Source organism: Moschus berezovskii, chromosome 17, assembly GCF_049115385.1.
Source record: "Moschus berezovskii isolate FMDL1 chromosome 17, NW_MosBer_1.0, whole genome shotgun sequence".
Classification (NCBI taxonomy): domain Eukaryota; kingdom Metazoa; phylum Chordata; class Mammalia; order Artiodactyla; family Moschidae; genus Moschus; species Moschus berezovskii.
Genome location: NC_142476.1, coordinates 20494246 through 20515229, shown reverse-complemented (window position 1 = coordinate 20515229; position 20984 = coordinate 20494246). Strand labels below are relative to the sequence as shown.

The window sequence follows — 20984 nt, the reverse complement described above, 5'->3', positions numbered from 1 at the left end:
AAATACAACGACCTCACAGTTGCTGTGAGGATTAAATGTCAACCCAGAGAAAGTATGGAGCATGCAGTGGATGCCCAGTGCCAGCTCAATAGACTCTAGTTTGCAATACATTCTTCCTCTTGCATGTCCCCAGTTCTTTCCATCCTCCCCACTATCCATGTCTCTTGTCAAACTGGGCAGCAGTATCCTTTTAAAAATTTAGTGTGCCTGGGACTTTTCAGTCCAGTTGTTTAGACTCTGCCATCCAATGCAGGAGGCACAGGTTTGATCCTTGATCAGGGAACTGAGATTTCACATGCTGTTTCTTAAGGTGACCCAAAAATGAAACAAAAGAATAAATAAATGAAATTCCATTTAAAAAAAAACACACCCAACGATACATCATAATGAAAAACAATTTAGGGTGCCTACCTCATGCGACGAGTTGACTCACCGGAAAAGACTCTGATGCTGGGAAAGGTTGGGGGCGGGAGGAGAAGGGGACGACAGAGAATGAGATGGCTGGATGGCATCACCGACTCTGTGGACATGAGTTTGAGTGAACTCCGGGAGTTGGTGATGGACAGAGAGGCCTGGCGTGCTGTGATTCATGGGGTCGCGGAGAGTCGGACACGACTGAGCGACTGAACTGAACTGAACTGAACTCTGTTTAGATAAAATCATGTTGTTAGGCACTTGTCCCAGCTCTTGGCAGAGTCCCAGCAGAGGCCTGAGTCACCACTCCCAGCTTCTGGCTGCAGTGATGGGACAGGTGGTACATGGCCACAGGGCCCCAACTGAGGGAGGGGCCAAGTAAAGTCGGTGGGGTTTGATGGAGACAAGCAAGGGTCAGTTGCCTGAATTAGGGTTGACTCCTCATGTTGCTTCCAAGCCTGAGATGTGTGTGTGTGTGCGTGCACACGTGCGCGCATATGCTCAATCACTCAGTCATGTCTGACTCTTTGCAACCCCACGGATTATAGCCCTCCAGGCTCCACTCTCTGTGGAATTTTCCAGGCAAGACTACTGAAGTGGGTTGCCATTTCCTCCTCCAGGGGATCTTCCCAACCCAGGGATCAAATCCATATCTCTTGCATCTCCTGCATGGGCAGGTGGATTCTTTACCACTGTGCCACCTGGGAAGCCAATGCAATATGAGAGATCAAAAAGAAAGCCAAGAGCCATCCTTTAAAGAACACCTACAAGGGGTGGTAGAAAAAACAAAACAAAACAGGGACTAAAGAAACAGTAGTTAGAACAGGAGAACCGGAAAAGTATACTATCATTATGAGCAAAAAAGAGAGCATCAAGAATAAGAAGTGTGCAACAATCGTACTGAATACTATGCAGCAGCGATGAGCATCCTGTGTAAACCTATGGTCTAATTCCCAAGGCTCTCTTTCAGTTCTTACAAAGCAATGGCATTAGGAGAAATAAGGATATTTAAAGAACCCCTTAGGACAAGGAAAAGGACCTTGAAGAATTCGTATGAAGACATGGACTGATACAGAGATCAAAGCCAGGCTGCAGGTCACCAGAGCATACGGCAGCACAGCAAAGCATAGAGCAGGCAGACAACTGCAAGTTACTCCTTCTGGGAAACCGGTTATATCAGTTCTGATCTAGGAAGCGTGGCTCAACCGCCTTGCCTAGAACACTGGACGAGAGGCTGGAGTCCTAGAAGGACCTGACTCAAAACAAACTGTCCGGGCAAAATTAGAATTGTAAGAATTTAAGGACGAGGCAATGAAGGCAAAGGGTCAAGATGCGATGGAAGCAACTGAGCACACACAACGGCCCCAGCGTACATCACTGTTTCCAAGCGTTTGGTGAGGGATGGAAGGAGAGCTTCGCGGACTAGTGAATGGCTTTTCTGTTTTGACTTTGACCTCTCAGTGGATTGAGTGGGTAGAACAGAAATGGGGAAGAGGCAAGATAAGAAGAGGATAATTAAGGAGGCAAGAGTCTTAAGCCCGCAACAGAAGACAGAATCAAGATTGTAAGTGGGAAGTTTAACCCCCCCAAAAAAATTGTATTTATTTTTCTAAAATGGAAAGGGAAGAAAAAGTATGAGTAAAGAAACTGTCCAGGTAAAGAGCATGAAGTTAGGAAGCAATGATTGCTTCATTTTCTCAGAAAAGAAAACCTCAAAATCATCTGAATGAAAAGAGTAAGAGTGCTTCCAAGCCCAAGATACCATGATTTTTAAATCTTTCTCTGTTTACTTCACTAATCCGTACAGACCAGCCTAGACTGGTCCTGGAGAGACCAGCTGACTCAGCCAAGGTCACACTGAGCAATGGCCAGGCTGAGATGAATAGGTCTAGCTTTTGAACCATTATCACGAGCTGGCAGAGATCTTAAGCCTATGCCAGTGGAAATTTCAAGCCCACATATGCAGTGCTAAATGGGTCAACAGCATACCATGTTGCTTTTTAAAATATTCCTTGACAATTTTCGCATCATACAGTTTTGCTGTTAATTCATTTTTAAAATGTTTCTTTGGCCTCTACTGCAGGCAGCACACAGTGCCCAGTAAGTCATCTCGGAGAGTATTTATTTCCTTCTCTAATGACATTTCCTAAATGGAAATCAGGAGTGAGAGACTCTGGGCAGGACGACCCAACATTCGCCTTCAGTAGGTGCCAGTCGGTGTCAAATCTCTCGGCTGCCTGCCAGACAGTCTTGTGATTGGACTGGAGGGCAGGAAGTCATGTAAAAGTGAAGCAGGTGGAGGCCAGAGGCCTGAGTAGCTGGAGACAACAAAGAACACAATAGTAAGATGAGCAGGACTAGGATCGGATTTTCCCATGAGCACACGGAGGTGGGGAAAGATGAGTGACCAATGGGAAGCAGCGCCGTGGAGATAGAAGGACTGAATGTGGGTTTGAAGCAAAGGAGGCAGGAAGCTTCTTAGGGTTCACCCGGTGACATTTGTCTTAGTCAGGGTTAAGTTATGGAAGCAGAACCACTATGAGTATGATGGAATAAGGAATTTACTATAAGAGTCAGATCAGACACCACTGTGGGAGGAATTGGATAAGGAAAGATCTGAATGGAGAATCACCGAACAGCCGTTCACCAGCCCTGGTGCATGTGAGCAAAGCAGAGCTTACAAGAAAGAACGAAGCGAGCCTGGCTGCGGGCCCGGGGCCACCAAGGGGGCTGGTGCGCGATCTTTGGGAGGATGTTGGCTCTTCGTAGTTACTGCCTCTGTGAGTTGGCGACAAAGCATCTCATGGTGTGTGGTGGGGGTCACAGAGGAGTGGGGAAGGGCAGGGACACACACGAGCCTGGCTGCACCTGTGTGTCCCCCTCATGAGCTCCAGGCACCAGTGGCCTTGGGAGTGTGGTGGCTGCTGCTTCACAGCTGCCTCCCGCAGCTCACACAACCTCACTTTCGGCCAGCTCTCTCTAGAATCAAACAGGCAAGCGGATGCTGGGAAATACAGTCCCTGGTGTAACCAGGGTGACCATTGAAACTTCCGACTCTGATCTAGGAAAGACAGGAACACACTCAGCTCACAGATACACAGAGCCTCACATTTTTGAAGTTTCAAAAAAGTGTATGTTGGGACTTGCCTGGCCATCCAGTGGTTAAGACTTTGCCTTCCAATGCAGGGGGTTGGGGGTTCAACCCCTGGTCAGGGAACTAAGATTCCATATGCCTCTCAGCCGAAAAAACAGAACAAAAAACAGAGGCAGTATTGTAACAAATCCAAGAAAGACTTTAAAAATGATCCATATCAAAAAGATCGTTAAAATAAAAACAAACAAGGTAATCTAGAGAAGGAAGTTGACAGAATACTTCTGTTCGTCAAGACTCTGGGTTGCAAGTGACAGAAACTCTAAAACAAACTGTCTTAAGTGAAAAAAGAAATCTTGAGGCTTTGGAGAGGGGTGGAAAGCTTGGGATAGCCCAAAGAATCGGAAGGAAAATGGCCAGGACAGTCAGAGGGAACTTGACCCAGAAAACACACGGGGCGCTCTTTCCAGTCTCCATGTCTGCCTCTTACAGCCTGGCTCCGCGGCGGCCTCACCCGCCCAGCCTTCTCGTGTGGGAGCTCTGCTGTCGCAGCTATACAGCAACCTGCCAAGAAAGGAGAGCGTTTCACCACCAGCTTTATTTGGAAAAACCCCTGGCTTTTTCGTTCATTGGTTGGTTTGTTTTAGATCAGTCATTAGATGAATCCCCATACCAATTGCTGTGGCTGGATGAGTAGGCTCTTGTTATGGTTAAGCTGGGGTCACGTGTCCACCCCTGGGGCCCCGGAGGAATGGGCCAGGGTGCTCTGATCAGCGTATGGAGAGGGAAAGAAGCAGTTCCCCCAAGGAAGGCGGCTCTACCCCCACGAGAGAGGAAACAGGTGCTGGGCAGACAGGAGTAACCTTGGCGTCTCTGGGACTGGATGAAATGCTCTTCACATTTATGCTTCTCATTTCCACCCATTCCCTTTAACGTGAAGGCCACTGCGGCAAGTTTCTGCTTACTCTCCACTTGTACAAGGAGGGAAATATTAGCTTGTAAAAGGTTATGAGCAGATGATAACAATCAACTCAGAGACCTAGAGATTGAGCAGTTTGCTCAAGGCCACAGAATTACTTAAAAAGGAGAACTAGGACTCTCGTCCTCTCCCAAGCAGTCCATCAGGGGCCTGGTTTAAAGAGCACGCTGTGGAGATCCGGGCTACTGTGAAACCATTTTCCAGAACCTAATCAGATTGTTTTCCTGGACCTGAGAGAACAGACTGGGTCCAGACTGATTACTCAGAGGTCAAAGGATAAAAGATATGACTTAGAATCTGACTTCAGAATGGAGGCTGGTGGAAATGAGTCATGGTGTGTGTGTGTGTGTGTGTGTGTGTGTAGACTGCAAAGTAAAAGGAATGTCACTGAAGTAATAGACATCTTTTCTAGGAGGAAAGGGACCTGAGATTAGGGTTTGAGTGCCCTGAAAACAGCAGGCAATTAGTTATCGACTCTGTTAGTCACTCAGTCATGTCCAAATCTTTGCAACCCTTGGACTGTAGCCGCCAGGCTCCTCTGTCCATGGAATTTTCCGGGCAAGAATATGGGAGTGGGTTGCCATTTCCTCCTCCAGGAAAAGTTCCCAATGCAGAAATCAAATCCAAGTCTCTTGCATCTCCTTCACTGGCAGATGGATTCTTTACCGCTGTGATACCTGGGAAGCCATTCATTTCACATCCGCTGTATCTTTTACCAGGCATGATTAACACTGCCCTTTTTTAACGGCTCTACAAAGTCACCTCAAGAATGTTTGTTGTTGTTATTTGATGGCTAAATCATGTCTGATTCTTTGCAACCCCATGGACTGTAGCCCACCAGGCTCCTCTATCCACGGGATTTCCCAGACAAGAATACTGGAGTGGGTTGCCATTCACTTCGCCAGGGGATCTTCCTGACCCAAAGATAAAACCCAAATCTCCTCATTGCAGGGAGCTTCTTCACCATCTGAGTCACCAGGGAAGCCTAATCAACTCTAAACAGAATTTAAAATGTGCAGATAATCTAAGACCTCTTATTAGCTAAGAGTGTAATTGATTTTCTCTCTTCTACTTGTCTTTTATACTTTGTCGGTGGCTTCCCCACTTGACTGTATATCAGAATCACCTGAGCAGCTTTAAAAAAAAGCTTTCCAGACACCAGGTCCCACCCTCATTCGTCCCTGCTCCCCACCACCCCTACGTCTTCCCCCTGCGGACCCCCCACCTCAATTTTGAGCTCCATGGAGGATTCCAGTGAGCAGGAAAGAGAACAGCTCCTCCAGGGGCAAAGGGCTCCCTGTCCCTTTATCTTGCCTGATGCCCCACAACTGTGGGAGCAAGGCAAGGTGGACATCCAAGGATGCGTGTGCGTGTGCTAAGTCACTTCAGTTGTGTCCAACTCTTTGTGACCCCATGGACCGTCATCCACCAGGCCCCTCTGTCCATGGGATTCTCCAGACAACAATACTGGAGTGGGTTGCCACTTCACCAGGGGATCTTCCCAACCCAGGGACCGAACCGGCAACCCTGTGTCTTCTGCATTGGGAGGTGGGTTCTTTACCTCGAGCGCCACTTGGGAAGCCGGCAGTCCAGGAATACAGCTAGCTGTTAAATGGTGTTTTTAAGGCCAGACAACTTGTAAATTCTGGAACCAGGTGGACTGGGACCTGGATTCTTCTGGTCCTGATCTAGTCAAACAGGGCACCAAGGGCTTGGTCTTAACCCCTAAGGAGGAGTAAAAGAGCCCTAACTAATAAGGATATATCTACTTCTGTCAGTAATTGAGCCACTGGGCTGACCAAAAAGCTCATTTGGATATGGAAAAACCCAAATGAGCTTTTTGGCCAACCCCAATAGTATTCTTAGGTAATATACAGAAATTAGCACGTCTGACAGCAGAGCCCTTCCTAAAATATAATATTCATGGACTCTTTCCTTGCTGAATGAAGGTGCCATTTTCCCTGTTCTGACAGTAACTGCTGTGTGACCTTTGGAAAGCTGCTTGACTTTGCTGTTTCTTGGTTTCCTCATTTATACACTGAGAATGTTGGGCTTGATTCCTTTCTGCTCTTGTGTTCAATTATTATATCCAAAGAGCCCTTGAGCATGATGTGATTGCAAAGAGCTGAAAAGAGCTCTTTGTTTTCTTAAAGTCCATTGGTCAGACTTTTTATGTTGCAATACGATATAAGAAAAAGCGTAAAATGTGATGATCCCTGGAAAAGATGCGTTGACTCAAGTAAACTGTGACTGTGACTCAAGTAAAAAATGAAAATGATAGACCATGAAGGGAGTGGGAAGTGTGCAGAACAGAAGGTGGGAGGCTGGAAATCCAGGAAGGGATGCTGATGCCGCTGAAGAGTGCCTCAGGGGCTGGAGTTGACAGGACAGGGGTGGCAACAGCAAATGTGGCTGATTCAATCCAATGTTGCCTGAGGATGAAAATTTGAACTCTAATCCCTCTGCCTCAGCCCTTCTGGAAAGGCTTAAATTCATTTTTCCTAGATTTTCCACTGCAAGCCTAGTAAGCATAAAATAGACATTAGTGTCCTGAATGAATGGAACACGTATGTTGGTCCTTGCCCAGCCTGGCTACTAGAGGTGGGAGAAAAAACTCAAAATCTAAGAGGGGGAATGCAAAGACAGACATAAACTCATGAGAATGATGTCAGAAAGCCTAAAGCCCCTACAAAGAAGGGCCCTGCCAACCACAGTCAGGGCAATAAAAAGGCCCACTGGGTCATGTTCAGAGCAGGAAGATGGCCTGGGAAAGAACAGTGTTAACAAACGGCAAAAAGACAGAGGAGTCATTCAGCTCCTAAGTGCTTGCTCCCCTTCCATTGCTGGAGACTCAGGCAAGTCTCTGAGCTCAGGGCCTGGCATGTCGTAGGAGTACAGTGAAGCACTGTTCAATGAATGGAGAAGGACTGGGAGGAGGACGACAAGGAGAAGGCTTTTCTTGAGCTTAACAGAGAGCCCAGGACGACTGAGAAGGCCTTGACTGTCTACACTGTCACTTCATTCTGAATTGGGAACGGGAGGTCACAGTGGCAATCAGTCCCTTAGGAAACTGACCACGATGGAGGTTGTAGGCAGGAAATTTGCTGCGTGCCCTTGGCATCCACACCTATGGGTGACTGGCTGCTGCTGCTGCTAAGTCACTTCAGTCGTATCCGACTCTGTGTGACCCCATAGACAGCAGCCCACCAGGCTCCCCTGTCCCTGGGATTCTCCAGGCAAGAATACGGGAGTGGGTTGCCTTCCTCCAGTGGATGACTGGAGGGAGTAGGAATGGCAGAGTGATGAACTGAACTGTGATGCAGATGTTATAAATGTCTCAGGTCAACCCTATGGGGCGGCTCTTCAGAAGTGGCTCACCTTGAGAATGGGGGCTGCGTCTTCACACTTCCTCATCAGCTGCTTGCTGGATACGGACTATACTTCTGAGGGAGGTGTGGTCTTGAGACACCTGTGAACTGTCAGTCAGCCCAACGGTTGAGGGAATGAGTGACTTAGTCTTAAAGGAGGATGTGTGGGCATACCACAGCATCCACTATGAAAATTAATCCAACGTCCTCATTTTAGAAATGAAAACTGCCCAGAGAGAAAATCATGTATCTGATAAGAACAGAGTCAGGACACCTCTCAAAGGGCAACCAGAAAATTCCCGTAGGCTTAGTGTACACGAAATATGGTGTGGGATTTGACAGAGCGATTGACACAGATGAGAAGAAATGGAGATTAAATCAGTGCTTCCAGTACCTAGCAGTCATCAGAATTATATGGAGGGCTAATAGAATGCAGATTCCTGGGCCACATCTTCAGAGATTCTGTTACCGGAGTGGCTGGGGCAACGCCTAAGAATCTATTTAACAAGTGCCTACCCACCTCATGCGACGAGTTGACTCACTGGAAAAGACTCTGATGCTGGGAAAGGTTGGGGGCGGGAGGAGAAGGGGACGACCAAGAATGAGATGGCTGGATGGCATCACTGACTCTGTGGACATGAGTTTGAGTGAACTCCGGGAGTTGGTGATGGACAGGGAGGCCTGGCGTGCTGTGATTCATGGCGTCGCGGAGAGTCGGACACGACTGAGCGACTGAACTGAACTGAACTGAACCCAATTTCTATGTGGTCTGTCTCCCAGCCTGAGCTTGAGGACAAGTGGCTAAGATAACAGAACCCTGGGTAGATTCCACATTGTTGAATAATCTGTACTTAAAGATTATTGCTAAATGATGTCCCTCTGGATGCAGCTCTCAGGTGGGTTTAAGGGGAATCCTATTAATATTTGTTCTATTCAACACATTTAATCAACAACTTGACAACTTTTAATAGGATATATATCCAGTGAAGAGAATTTCAAAACTAGGAGAGACTGCTAATACTTTGGATAATAGACTCAAGATTTCAACATGTGACTCCTTAAGTATGACTTTGTAGATTGATATTTATTGACACTGAAAATTGTTCATGTAGGTTAAATGAGAGGAAGCAGCAGAGAGGCAGTGGGATATGGTGGTTGGGAGCACAGACTCTGGAACCTGATGGACTCTATGTGTTCAAATCCCAGTACCATCAATTAATCAGTGTGTAGCTCTGAACAAGTGTCTTATTTCCCTGTGTCTCAGTTTCCTCAAGTGCAAAACAGGGACAATAATATATAATCATAGTATTTACTTCCTAGGATTATTGTAAGATCTGTGAACTAATATGTATAAAGAATTTATGACTGTCCCCAGCACAGAGGAAACACTGTATTACATTATGTGTAATTGTCCCAGCTGTCTATTGCTGTTATAACAAACTACCCCCAAACTTAATGATTTTAAATGACAATTTATTATTTTTTATGATCCTGTGGATTATTTTCGATCCCTTGGTGCTGACTGGGACTCTGGGATAACTGGAAGGACCAAAATGACCTCATTCTAAATAGCTGATCATTGACACCAGCTGGCATAATAGAATCTTTGAAAATGGGGCCCAGGAATCTGCATTCTAATAAGCCCTCCATATGATTCTGATGACAGCTAGGTTTGAAAACCAACCCTGCGTTCTCAGACACCAGTTCCAGTTCCCCAAGGGACTGTCATGCTTCATGGCATGATGGTTGGCCTCCAAGAAGAGTCTTCCAACAGATGAAGGCAGAAACTGAGATCTATTTAGGCCCAGCCTTGGAAATTACCTTGTGTTACCTCCACTATGTTCTATCCTTTAGAACCAGCTGCAGGCCCAGCCCAGAAGCAGGGGAGAAGAAATAGACCCCACCTTTCAATGGGAAGAATAAAAAAGACTTAGCAACTATCTTTAATTTATCAGACATTCAATCCTACTTTTGTAAAATTAAGTGTGTGTATTTGTGTGTGTGTGTTTATGAATAGAAAGTGATGTCTAGAAGAATATATCCCCAAATGTAAACAATAGTTATCTTTAAAAGGGAAGGGTTATAATATTGTTGTTATTCCCTTCCCGTTTTGCTTGTTTCCCTGAATTTTCCATGATGAGTGTATACTGTTTTTTTTAAGTAATTTCCATTTTTTGAAACAATATGACAATTTCAATATTAACATGAGCCAACATCGTATGGTTTTACCCCCAGAAGAAAAACCTAACTCAGATTTACACAGCCTTAAAAAAATCAGAACAGCTAAATCGGGAGCAAAGTTCCAGCCCCAACCCCCCAGCGATCAGACCACACTGAGGATTATGCATTGGGTTTTGAACTCCCAGAAAGGGAAGCAAAGAGAAACACAATGTATCAACGTGCCAAAGGGCTGACAAAGTATATGTAAACCTCTGGTGGAGAAGGACGTAAGGACACTGGGTGGAAGGAAAGAGGCTCAGAGGGGACAGGAGAGAGTGAACCACGCCAATACTCTGTGAGAGGAAGGCTGCCATGGGGAAGAGGTGTTATTGACCAGGGTTCTTGATCTCCTTAATCAACAGAAATTGATCAGAGGCTGAACAAGAAATTCAGGAAAGGCTTTATCGGGGTCCCTGCTGCAGCAGAGGGATCAAGAACAAACAACACGTCCCCTTGCTTGCTTGCTCCCCAAGGCTGGGTGAACTGGTTTCTTATATGGGGTGAGGGTAAGGATGTGTTCAGGGGTCACACTGGAGGGGTGGCTTAGGTGGTTTGCCCACCCCTCTGTGGTGCTGTGTGCAGGGGGCAGGCGCATACCCTGCTTTTGCTCCCAACCCCCTGTTGCTGCTCCTGGCTCTTCAGAAGTGGCTGTTAGGCTTTTTAGTCTTCTCTTTTGTCCAGAATTTCCCCCAACTGCCTACATGCACAGCAGTTATTTTTAATCCCTTACTGTTTCTTTTTATTTTCTTGCTCAAGGAGATGTTTGTCCAGGTATGAGCATTGCAGCACTGCAGTAAAGGGTGCCAGGTCCCAGGCCCATCACAAAACCATCAGTTCCGTTTTTGTTTGTCATGGTCTAGTCGCTAAGTCGTGTCTGACTCTTTGGGGGCCCATGAACAGGGTTAGGAACATTGAATGGAATGGACACAGAGGTAGAGTTGAGATTTTTCACACGAATAACTCCCTAGACTGTAAAAGCTAGAGCTGGAGTGAGCCTCTAGGAGGGCTAAGGTAAGCTCTCCATGGGGAGGCCAGAGGCCCACTTCCTGCTTCGCGAAGGTGCCTGAACCAGACCCACTGGGTCCTCTCCAAACCCCAAGTTGTGTGGTAATAGGCCTACAGGAGAGTAGGACTAAAACACACAGACACTTAAACCTTACCCTACCCGAAGGCAGTGGCCTGAAATAAATGAGCTCTTGAGAGTCCTTTTATGCGTCCATAAATGGATATTGCCTTTGATGTGAAAACATCACGAATCAACAGATATTATCAAGTGAACGCTAGATGCATGGCAATGACCTCTGTATTCAGGACGTTGGTCTCTCAACCCAAGGCTTTAAGCTTAATAAAGAAGAAAGATATATAATCACCATATAAACTTAATACTCCTAAACACAGCCATTACCAGTGGGAGTGGCAGGGGCCCAAAGAGTAACTGATTGATTTGTAATAGCCTAGAAAGCTTGCTGGGGAAGTGGGGATGGGAGCTTTAGGCTGTGACTATGATATGAGAAATGAGAGGGATGGGGCCTGAAGCCAAGGAAGAGGGGCCTTGCCCCCATCTTTGTGTTAATATGAACGTCTTTGATGGAGGAAACAAGCTGCATGCCAGCCTCCTGGATTGGGTTTTCCTAAAAATATATCACGTGCTATCTTTATTGATAATTATAATCACCTCCATTTACTAAGGGCATACTGTATGGCCATTTCTTTACACGTATTAACTCATCACATTTGTCTGATGACCAGGTGAGGCCATGACTATTATATTCAGGGTTCAGGGGCCCTGAAGAACTAAGGCTAACCTCCTCTGGGGAGCCTGCCCAGCTCACAGGAACCCTTGCCCCTTGCCCCAGCGCTGGCTCCCAGCAGCCATCTGTGCCACTTGACTGCACTCCTGGACTCGGCTGCGTCAGAACCCTCCCCCAGGCATCTGGAACTGTGTCCAGAGAGTCCAGGCTTTCCATGAAGTGGGAGCTGTGGGCGACCATGTTCATGCTAAGAGAGGGGGAGAGACGGACAGGCAGACAGACAGAGAATGCAGTTGCCCAGGGAGCAGCAGAGAGTGTGGTTTCTGGTGGGCAGCCACCCACCAGGTGTGGTCTTCCTGGGGCTTGGATGCCTTGCCGCCCTCTGGTGTTAAGAGACAGCCCTATATCTTCACGGTACATTGACTTTTTTCACTTATCCTATCTTGAGTGTCTATTACTGACAACTAATAAGTTCTTACTAATGCAGGTGTTTTGTCCATCTGTTAAATAGAGAACCAGGCTTCTGGGAATTACTCTGCAGGCCAGTGCTTAGGACTCTGTGCTTCCACTGCAAGCGGCAAGGGTTCAATCCCTGGTTAGGGAACTAATACCCAGAAAGTGGCAAAAAAAAAGAGCCAGGCTTTTAACTTTGCATTTGCTTGTTTGTCCACCAGTTTACTTGACCGCATCAGGTCTCAGTGGTGGCACGCGGGGTCTTCAGTTGCAGCGTGACAACCCCTGGTTGGGGTATATGAGTCTGGTTCCCTGACCAGGGATCAAATCCGGACCCTCTGCATCAGAAGTACAGACTCTTAGCCACTGGACCACCAGGGAGGCCCTTCAACTTTAGCTTTGTATACCTCCAGAGTGCATCCCTGGGGTCCTCCAGCTGCTTTCTGTTTGCTCCAGAGTGGCAATTTTACAGTAACATTTCCTCTAAGGAGGTTTAGTGGGACAGCTGGCTCTTTGCTTCGTCAAGGTGGCTCCAGTGCCACTTACGTGTCAGCAGGCTGATAACCAGCTGCCTGATGAGGGCAGGGGTCTCCCAGCAGCAGCCCAACTCGTTCATAAGGTTCAGTAGTTGCCATCATCACGTTCTCCCTAGAACGTGCGCCTTTCCCGTTATGTCCCAGGTGTCAATGGACACAGATCAATGGACGCAGACACGGCTGCCCTGCCACCCCGGCCCTGGAGCCTGCCCTCCACGTGCAACTGTCGCCCTGGCCACCCCAGACACCCCTTCTCGAAAACCTCCTCTTGACCTTTGCCCACAGACTCCCCCACTGATTAGAATCACCCTGACCCTTGTACCCGTTTCTACGAAAGCTCTGATGACATATCTGGGCTTTCATTTAACTTAGCAACTTGGCTCCCATTTCTGCCGTGTGGCAGGGTCCGTGTCCTACCGGATTTTTGTGTCTCTAGTTCCTATCACAATGGATGGCACAGAGACAGTATTTCGTAAATGTTCGTGGAGTGAATGACTGAATAAATGAATCAAGTCATCGGCATTTCTTTCACCCTCTCTCCATTCTGAATACCGACTGTGCTATGTTTTACTTCGCTGATGGTATTTCTTTTAGGACCATCTTTGGTTTTTTTCTCTTTGTCCACCCGAAGGACTGTAAAGCAAAGGTTTTCTTCCCACTTTCCTTCTCATAACTAGCACAAGGGTTTGCAAATAGTTGGTGTGTTGATTCACGGTGTGTGTGTGTGTGTGTGTGTGTGTGTGTGTTGCATCTATTTGACAGAGCACAAAATAATAACCTTAGTGCTTATTCTCTAATGGAAAGTTCTCAGATGCCGATGCTGTCTTGTTCTGTTCCTCCTTTCCGTGTGGCCGGCCACCTCCTCACTGTGGACATAGGCCAACAAAGAGCTTTAGAGTCAACATGAGTGAACTTTGGCTTAAGCAGCCCAGACAGGATTTTACTCAGATATTTACAAATAGAGGCATCTGTTTAATAATCCTACTGAAACTTGGGGGCAAATCTATCACATCACCTTCCTGCGCTTTCGAGCTCGCCTAAACAGAGCAAACAGGAACCCGAGTGGCCGCTAGGAGATCAGACTGTCCCCGCCAGTCAGGCAGCAGGTGCACAGAGCAAGGTGGGTGAGCTCCCCCCCGGGCCATGCACGCCCTGCCTTTGCCCCCCGCTGCTGTAACCCTTGTAGGCTTTACTGTTGGCTGCATCTTCTTTCCACTATAAGGCAGACAGAGTGGCTTAACAAGATGGGATTGGAGCCGACAGTCAATGAGGCTAGAGAGGACAGGAGTGAGAAGGGGCTTGACAGCCAGGAGAGGTCTTGGCGAGGGGCCCTTCATGTGTTCCCTCGGCCGCCACGGCCGCCACGGCCGCATGGCGTTGATCTCTGAGCTCTAGGGTCTCTGGGCTGCATCAGCTCCCTCCACTATCCTGGATCACATCATCTTTTTTTAATGTGAGCCAGGACATGCCCAGGAGACGAATAAATACTCTAAGAAACTCACAAGGGACAAGAGCTGAGACTTAAGTGCTTTATGGCAAGTATGGTGCTGGGTTTGTCTCCTTTTTTTTCTGAGATGGAAGTCACATTCGTTTATTACTTTTTTAAATTGTCAGTGTTTTAAGTCCTCATTAGTTATCTGTCTTGTGCATAGTAGTTTGTTTGTGTCAACCCCAGTCTCCCCACTCACCCCACAGCCCCGCCGCCCCTCACATCCAGACGCTGGTTCTCTACGTCTCTGTCTCCATTTCTGCTTTGCAAACAAGTTCATCTGCATCATTTTTCTAGATTCCACAGATAAGCAATATTATATGATATGTGTTTTTCTCTTTCTGACTCACTTCACTCTGTATGAGTCTCTAGGTCCATCCACATCTCTGCAAATGGCACAGTTTTGTTCCTTTTATGGCTGAGTAGTATTCCACTGTATGTATGTATCACATCTTCTTTATTCATTCCTCTGAGTTTGTCTTTCTTTCCTCCTTCCTTTTTCTTTCTCTTCTTCTTCATCATCATCTTCATATTCTTTTTTATTGAAGAACATATCTATGAAATGTTATAGATGTGAAACTAGTAATAATGAGACCTGCACAATTAATTTCTTTTTACTTTATCTGGCCTGCTAAACATTGTTTAAGATTTCAATGCCCCACCATGTTAGCCATATGTTTGTGAAATTACATGGCTTTTTCATAGGTATTAAACATGAAAGGAGGACTTCTTCTGGTATTTTTGGACTTCTATGAAGCTCTGGCTTTGTTGCCAATATCCTGAGTCTCAATCTATTTCCAGAACTGCAAACTAAGTTGAAGCCTTAAGACTGAAAATTTGGGGGTAAAATAACCTTAATGGTCCACCCAGATCTGTTCTTCCCTTTATCCTTGCCACATCTCCCAGCCTTCCTTGGAGTTAGATATGACCAACTATTAAATGTCTTCCAAAGGAATGTGAGCAGAAGTGCTGTGTGCCTTGCCAGGCCTACACCTTAAGACCTGGGTCTGTCTCCTCCACAGTCTCTTCCCCCTTCTCACCCACCAAGACCCTGACAAGGCAATGACTCAACCTTGATTAAGCAGATCATATCAAGGCCTAGGGAATGGAGGAGCAACAAAATGGAATGAAGTTGGATCCCTGAGTGATCACGTGAGGCAGAACCAACCTGGACTATTAACTGAAAAAGAACTAAGCTTCAGTCTTCTTAAACAAATGGGATTATTGAGGGGTCTCTTTGTTACTCATCTATAGCCTTACTCTAAGTAATACAGAAATTGATTCCAAAAGCATGGTGTTGCCATTACAAAAACTCAAAATATATGTCATTGTCTCAGTGGTTAAGAGATAAGAAAACTGACATTCTTTACTGGAAAGCCAGTGTCCTTGTATGCGGAGTAAAAAACATTTGACAAGATTGTCATCTGCAATACTTTGAAGGACAGACCACTCACCTACTAAGCCCCTAATTCCAGAGGAAGTAACTGTGTAAAATTCCATTGTCAACATGTACTGGTTGCTCCTTCCTGTAAGATATTACGAGTGCAGGCAAGAAGTGGCCAGAGTACCAAGTATGACCAGAATTGTGTATTTTTACACAGTTAGAAAAGTCAGTTGCTTCTTTACTCAAAACAAGAAGAGAAAATTATAGTTGTTCAAAACATTTTTCAAAGGCTCATTAAAACTTCTCAGCCAAACGAAGCGCCAGGACTGTGCCAAAGATGAGACTAAGGGTTTAAGGGTTTGTAATGCAGCCTGTTGTTTCAGATGGACTCAAATGGCGACCCATTCCAGTATTCTTGCCTGGAGAATCCCATGCAGAGAGGAGCCTGGTAGGCTACAGGCCATGGGGTCACAAAGAGTTGGACACGACTGAGCGACTTCACTTTCAGTTCAGCCTGTTGTTTCAGAGGGACTCAAGGTGCATGTGTGTATGCTCAGTCTCGTCCGACTCTGAGACTTCACAGGCTGTAGCCCGACAGGCTCCTCTGTGTGTGGGATTTTCCAGGCAAGTGGGTTGCTGTTTCCTCCTCCCGGTGATCTTCCCAATCCAAGGATTGAACTCAAGTCTCCTGTGTCTCATGCATTGGCAGGCAGATTCTTTGTCACTGAGCCACCTGGGAAGTCCTGGACTTGAGGAAGCCATCATTAAAATGAGAGAGAAACACTTATTGACCAAGGAAGCAAAGAAATAAAGCAGCTTGGAGAACCATGTTCAGAGAAGGACTTGGGAATGGTGACTGGCTCATGGAACTGACCAAAACCTTCTCAGTTTTACAAGCATTGCCAAAAAAAAAAAGAAGCCTCCCAGTGTCAAGTGTTGCAGGCAAAAAGCAACTCTTGGACCCCAACGTCTGCACCAGCAGGAAACTATGAAATCTGCTTAGCTCCAAAGAAAGCTTAACCCCAAACTTAATCCAAAGTTCAGATGTTATGAGAGAGGAGAATAGATAAAGAAGCAGCTCCCAGTAGACAAAGCCATCAGCCTTGAAGGAAAATGGCCACATCTCTTCCATACTCTGTTACCACTTCCTGCCAGCTTGGCTGTTCCTCATTTATTTTCATTGCCCAGTAGTGTTTCGTTGTAAAACTATGCCCTAATTTAGTTATCCATTCTATCATTGATAGCTATTTAGATTGCCTCTTGTGTTTTGCGATTATGTTCAAAACATTCTTTTACATGTTTTTTGGTGCACACGTGGACAGATTTCTCTGGGGTGCATCCTTAGGCTGTAGTTGATGAGTCATAAAGTATCAATAGTGCCAAACTCTCTCCAAGTAGTTGTAGCCATTATACTCCCTCCCGCACTGTATTTGTGTTCCCTTTGTTTCATACGCTTGTCTGTATTTGTTATTTTAAGATATTTTTAAAATGTCACTTATTTATTTGCTCGGCTGTGTTGGGTCTTAGTTGCAGCAAGCAGAATCTCCCTTGCGTCATGCAGGTGGGACTTTCCTTGTGGCCCTTGGGCTCTCTAGTTGTGGCATGTGTGTTCAGTAGTTGTGGCCCATGGACTCAGTTGTTCTAAGACATGTGGGACCTTAGTTCCCCACCGGGGATCGAACGCCTGTCCCCTGCATTGCAAGGCAGATTCTTAATCACTGGACCACCAGGGAAGTCTCAGTTACTTTCAGATATTTTAGTTTTGCTGATCTGTTGGATGTATAATGGTGTCTTATTGGGGCTTCAGTCACACTTGGGCCTTCAGCCTCATTCACATGAGGTTGAATATTTTGGCATACTGTTTATTGGCCACTTGGATTTCCCCTTTGGTGTCCATTAAAGGGACACCAAAACTTTTCCATAGAGCTGTTGGGTTGTCTATCTCTTTTGTGTTAATTTTTAAGATTTCTTCTTTGTAACGATCACTTACATAATGTTGCAAACATTTTCTCTCATTTTATGGCTTATCTTTTCACTGTTTATCTGGTCTTTTGGTGAACAGAGGTACTTAATTTTAATCTGGTTGACCTTAAGTTTTTCCATTCCTCATTATGTATCCCTCTCTATCTATGGTTCATGTTCAGAATCTCTGACAGATGATTTACCTAGTTGGCCAAGCACAGTACAAAGCAGTGTGGCTGGATGATCCTCTCATGTAAAACCATCTCTTAGGTCCTGGGAACCCATGGATGTCTGCTTGAGGATCAGTGCTGATCTCTGGCCCATTTGCAGTCCCTAAGATAGGGAGTGGGGGCTTCCCTGGTGGCTCAGAGGTTAAAGTGTCTGCCTGAAATGCGGAAGACCTAGGTTCGATCCCTGGGTTGGGAAGATCCCCTGGAGAAGGAAATGGCAACCCACTCCAATATTCTTGCCTGGAGAATCCCGTGGATGGAGGAGCCTGGTGGGCTACAGTCCATGGGGTCGCAAAGAGTCAGACACGACTGAGCAACTTCACACACACACACACACACACACACACACACACACAAGATAGGGAGTACCGTTTAAAACAGTAAATGATGGGGACAGGAGGAAATTAGACACAGGATAAATATTCACATCAAGAAATACTACTCATTGACAATAAAGCTGTTAATAATCTACATCTAGAAATGAGAAAATAAACAACAGAAAACAGAAATGTTATCATTCTATGGAAATTTGTATTTCAATTATTTGGTGATTGAATACATAATAATAATAATCCATCCTAAAAACGTGGTTTGTAGAGAGCTTATTGATTAAATTATGTGATTCCAGGGTTATGGCCAGGAAGTAATAAGCTTAAACCTTCATATAAGTATGTTGAAATGATAACTACAATTGCCATCTAAAGGTAGAAGTCCAAAGTCTAGAAAAATGAGAGTCAGTGAGTTCAGGTTCGCCTGTGTTCCTTCAGGAAATCTCCAAGAGAACTTGACTGGATGAACATGAACATTCCTATCACTCCAGGACGCTTTGTTTCTGTTTTAGAAAATAACTTACTCCTACCAAAAGTTCAAACAAGGAGGGGGTGCTGATGGGGACTTGAGTGGAGAAAATTGCTCTGTGGGCAAAATCCAGAGAGCCAGCAGGGAACCATATTAGAATCACAGGTTTATCCAACACACAAGCATTTATCGAATGCCTGCCATGTGACAGATATTCCAGTGGATATAAAGTCGAGAACAGAGTCCCTGTATCAGTTAAGACTCTTCCTGTTACAAGTCACCCCAATTTAATAAGCAATTTTTTTTTGGCTTATGCAAATGGAAGTTGAGAGGTAGAGCAGGCTTTGGGGTTGAATTACTCAGTGGCTCCCAGGTCACCTCCGCTCTATGCACGGGCCTCCTCTTCAGGTTGTCTTCCCACATTGTGACAAATGACTCTTCTAGATACCAGGACTTACGAAAGAGAGGACAGCGTTTATGAAGGTTTGCTTTTAAAAGCATAGACCCTTTTCTCCCAGAATTACCTAGCAAAGTTCACCTTATTTTCCAGTGGTGAGACCAGGTCATATCCTCCTTTCAAAACCAATCCCCATATGGAAAGAAATGTCAGGCATTAACTGATTCTAAAACCCAGGCCTAAGCAGGATAGGATTATGGCTAGGCAATAAAAGTCCCTCTCTTTAGCTAGAGGGTGGGGGTCATCTTTCCCCTAAACTAATGGACCAGAGAGTAAATGCTTGATTAAAAATCAGGATACAGTTAGGGAATGGCAGAAAGGTTGTGGTGCCATCTTTCTATTACAATCTCCGTCTGCAAGGAGCTTACATTTTGGGAAGACAGGATTATTATCTACTCATAATGAAAAATGACGAGAGACGCAAAGTGCACTGGGAGACTAGAGGAGACCATGTATCCTGATAACGCTTGAGGGATCAGGGAGCTGGCTTTGCAGAGACGCATTTCCTAAGGATGCTGAAGCAGAAATTCATGTAGGTGAAGGATGTTGGATCCAGAACGTAGGAAGGCAAGTGTGGTTTAGAGGAAGGAGGCAGGAAGTTAGTTAGATTCATAGTACCTTGAAACAATCAAGTAAAAATATCTGGAGAAAATTTGGGACCAGACAGGGATGGAGAGAGTGTGTTGGAAGCCATTAGTATAAGAGAAATGATAGTAAGAGGTACATTTTGTTACATATATGTGTGTGTGTGTGTAAGTCTCTCAGCTATGTCAAACTCTTTGTGACTCGTGGATTGTAGCTTGGCAGGCTCCTCTGTCCGTGGGATTCTCCAGGCAAGAACATTAGAGTGGGTTGTCATTCCCTTCTCCAGGGAATCTTCCCAATCCAGGGATCGAACTCAGGTCTCCTGCATTGCAGGCAGATGTCTGCAATGTCTGAGCCACCAGGGAAGCCCACATATATATTACACATACATTTTATTTTATTATATATTATTTATATATTACATATATGTCAGACTGGTTCTAAACACTTTGTTGATATTATTTCTTTTGATTCTCACAATCCAGTACAGATGTTCTTATCTTGATTTTACTAAGAAGGCAATTGACATTCAAAACAGTAACTTACCAAGGCCATCCATGTGATCAATAGATGAATAGGATTCAAACCCAGATAATTCAGGAGTCTGGGTGCTGGAGCTATGAATATAGATGAGGTTATTCAGAAATGTGTTTCCAGTCCTCATCTCCAAATGCAGTGATCCTCAATTTATATGGATATCTTGACTTTTTTGTAATATATTTTTTCTAAAGTATTTTGTTGTCATAGCTTTCCCCCCATCCCCAACATTACCTTCTGACTACAAGCAGCTCAGCAAGCCAAAGCAATAAGAAAAAGTATGAGTATTATCTCATGTAACAACAAGTTTCAAGGTAGGGCAGCTCCAGGATTGATTAGTTCAGCAACTCCATCTCATCAAGAACCTCGGTTACTTCCATTCATTGTATATCTAAAGCGCATCAGTTGGGTTCTTAAGCTAACTCATCTGAAAGATGAAAGGCTACCTTTCAGAGTTTAAGATCTAGAGGTGGTAACATATCTAGACCTGCCAACATCCAAGGGGCAAAGTCAGGCCCTCTTTTCTGGTGTGTCTGTTTTTAGTCGTGAAACCTTTGCCCAAAGTCACCTGCCAGATTCGTCCTCACGTCTTGCCCAGAACTGTTTCACACACCCATTCCCAGCCAACCACTAGTGAAATCACTTGCAAAGAGAACAGGGTTACCTAACTGGTTTAATGAAGTACAGACCCCATCTGTGACAGTGGATTAGCATATATACATAAATAAAA

The 20984-nt window shown here is 45.4% G+C and overlaps 1 non-coding gene across 1 annotated transcript; it reads left to right on the top strand.

Annotated features, from left to right (window-relative positions):
* The first annotated feature begins 18001 nt into the window (after positions 1-18001).
* Positions 18002-18073, top strand: TRNAF-GAA (transfer RNA phenylalanine (anticodon GAA)). The gene has a single exon. It is a non-coding gene; the product is annotated as a tRNA-Phe (tRNA).
* The last annotated feature ends 2911 nt before the right edge of the window (positions 18074-20984 follow it).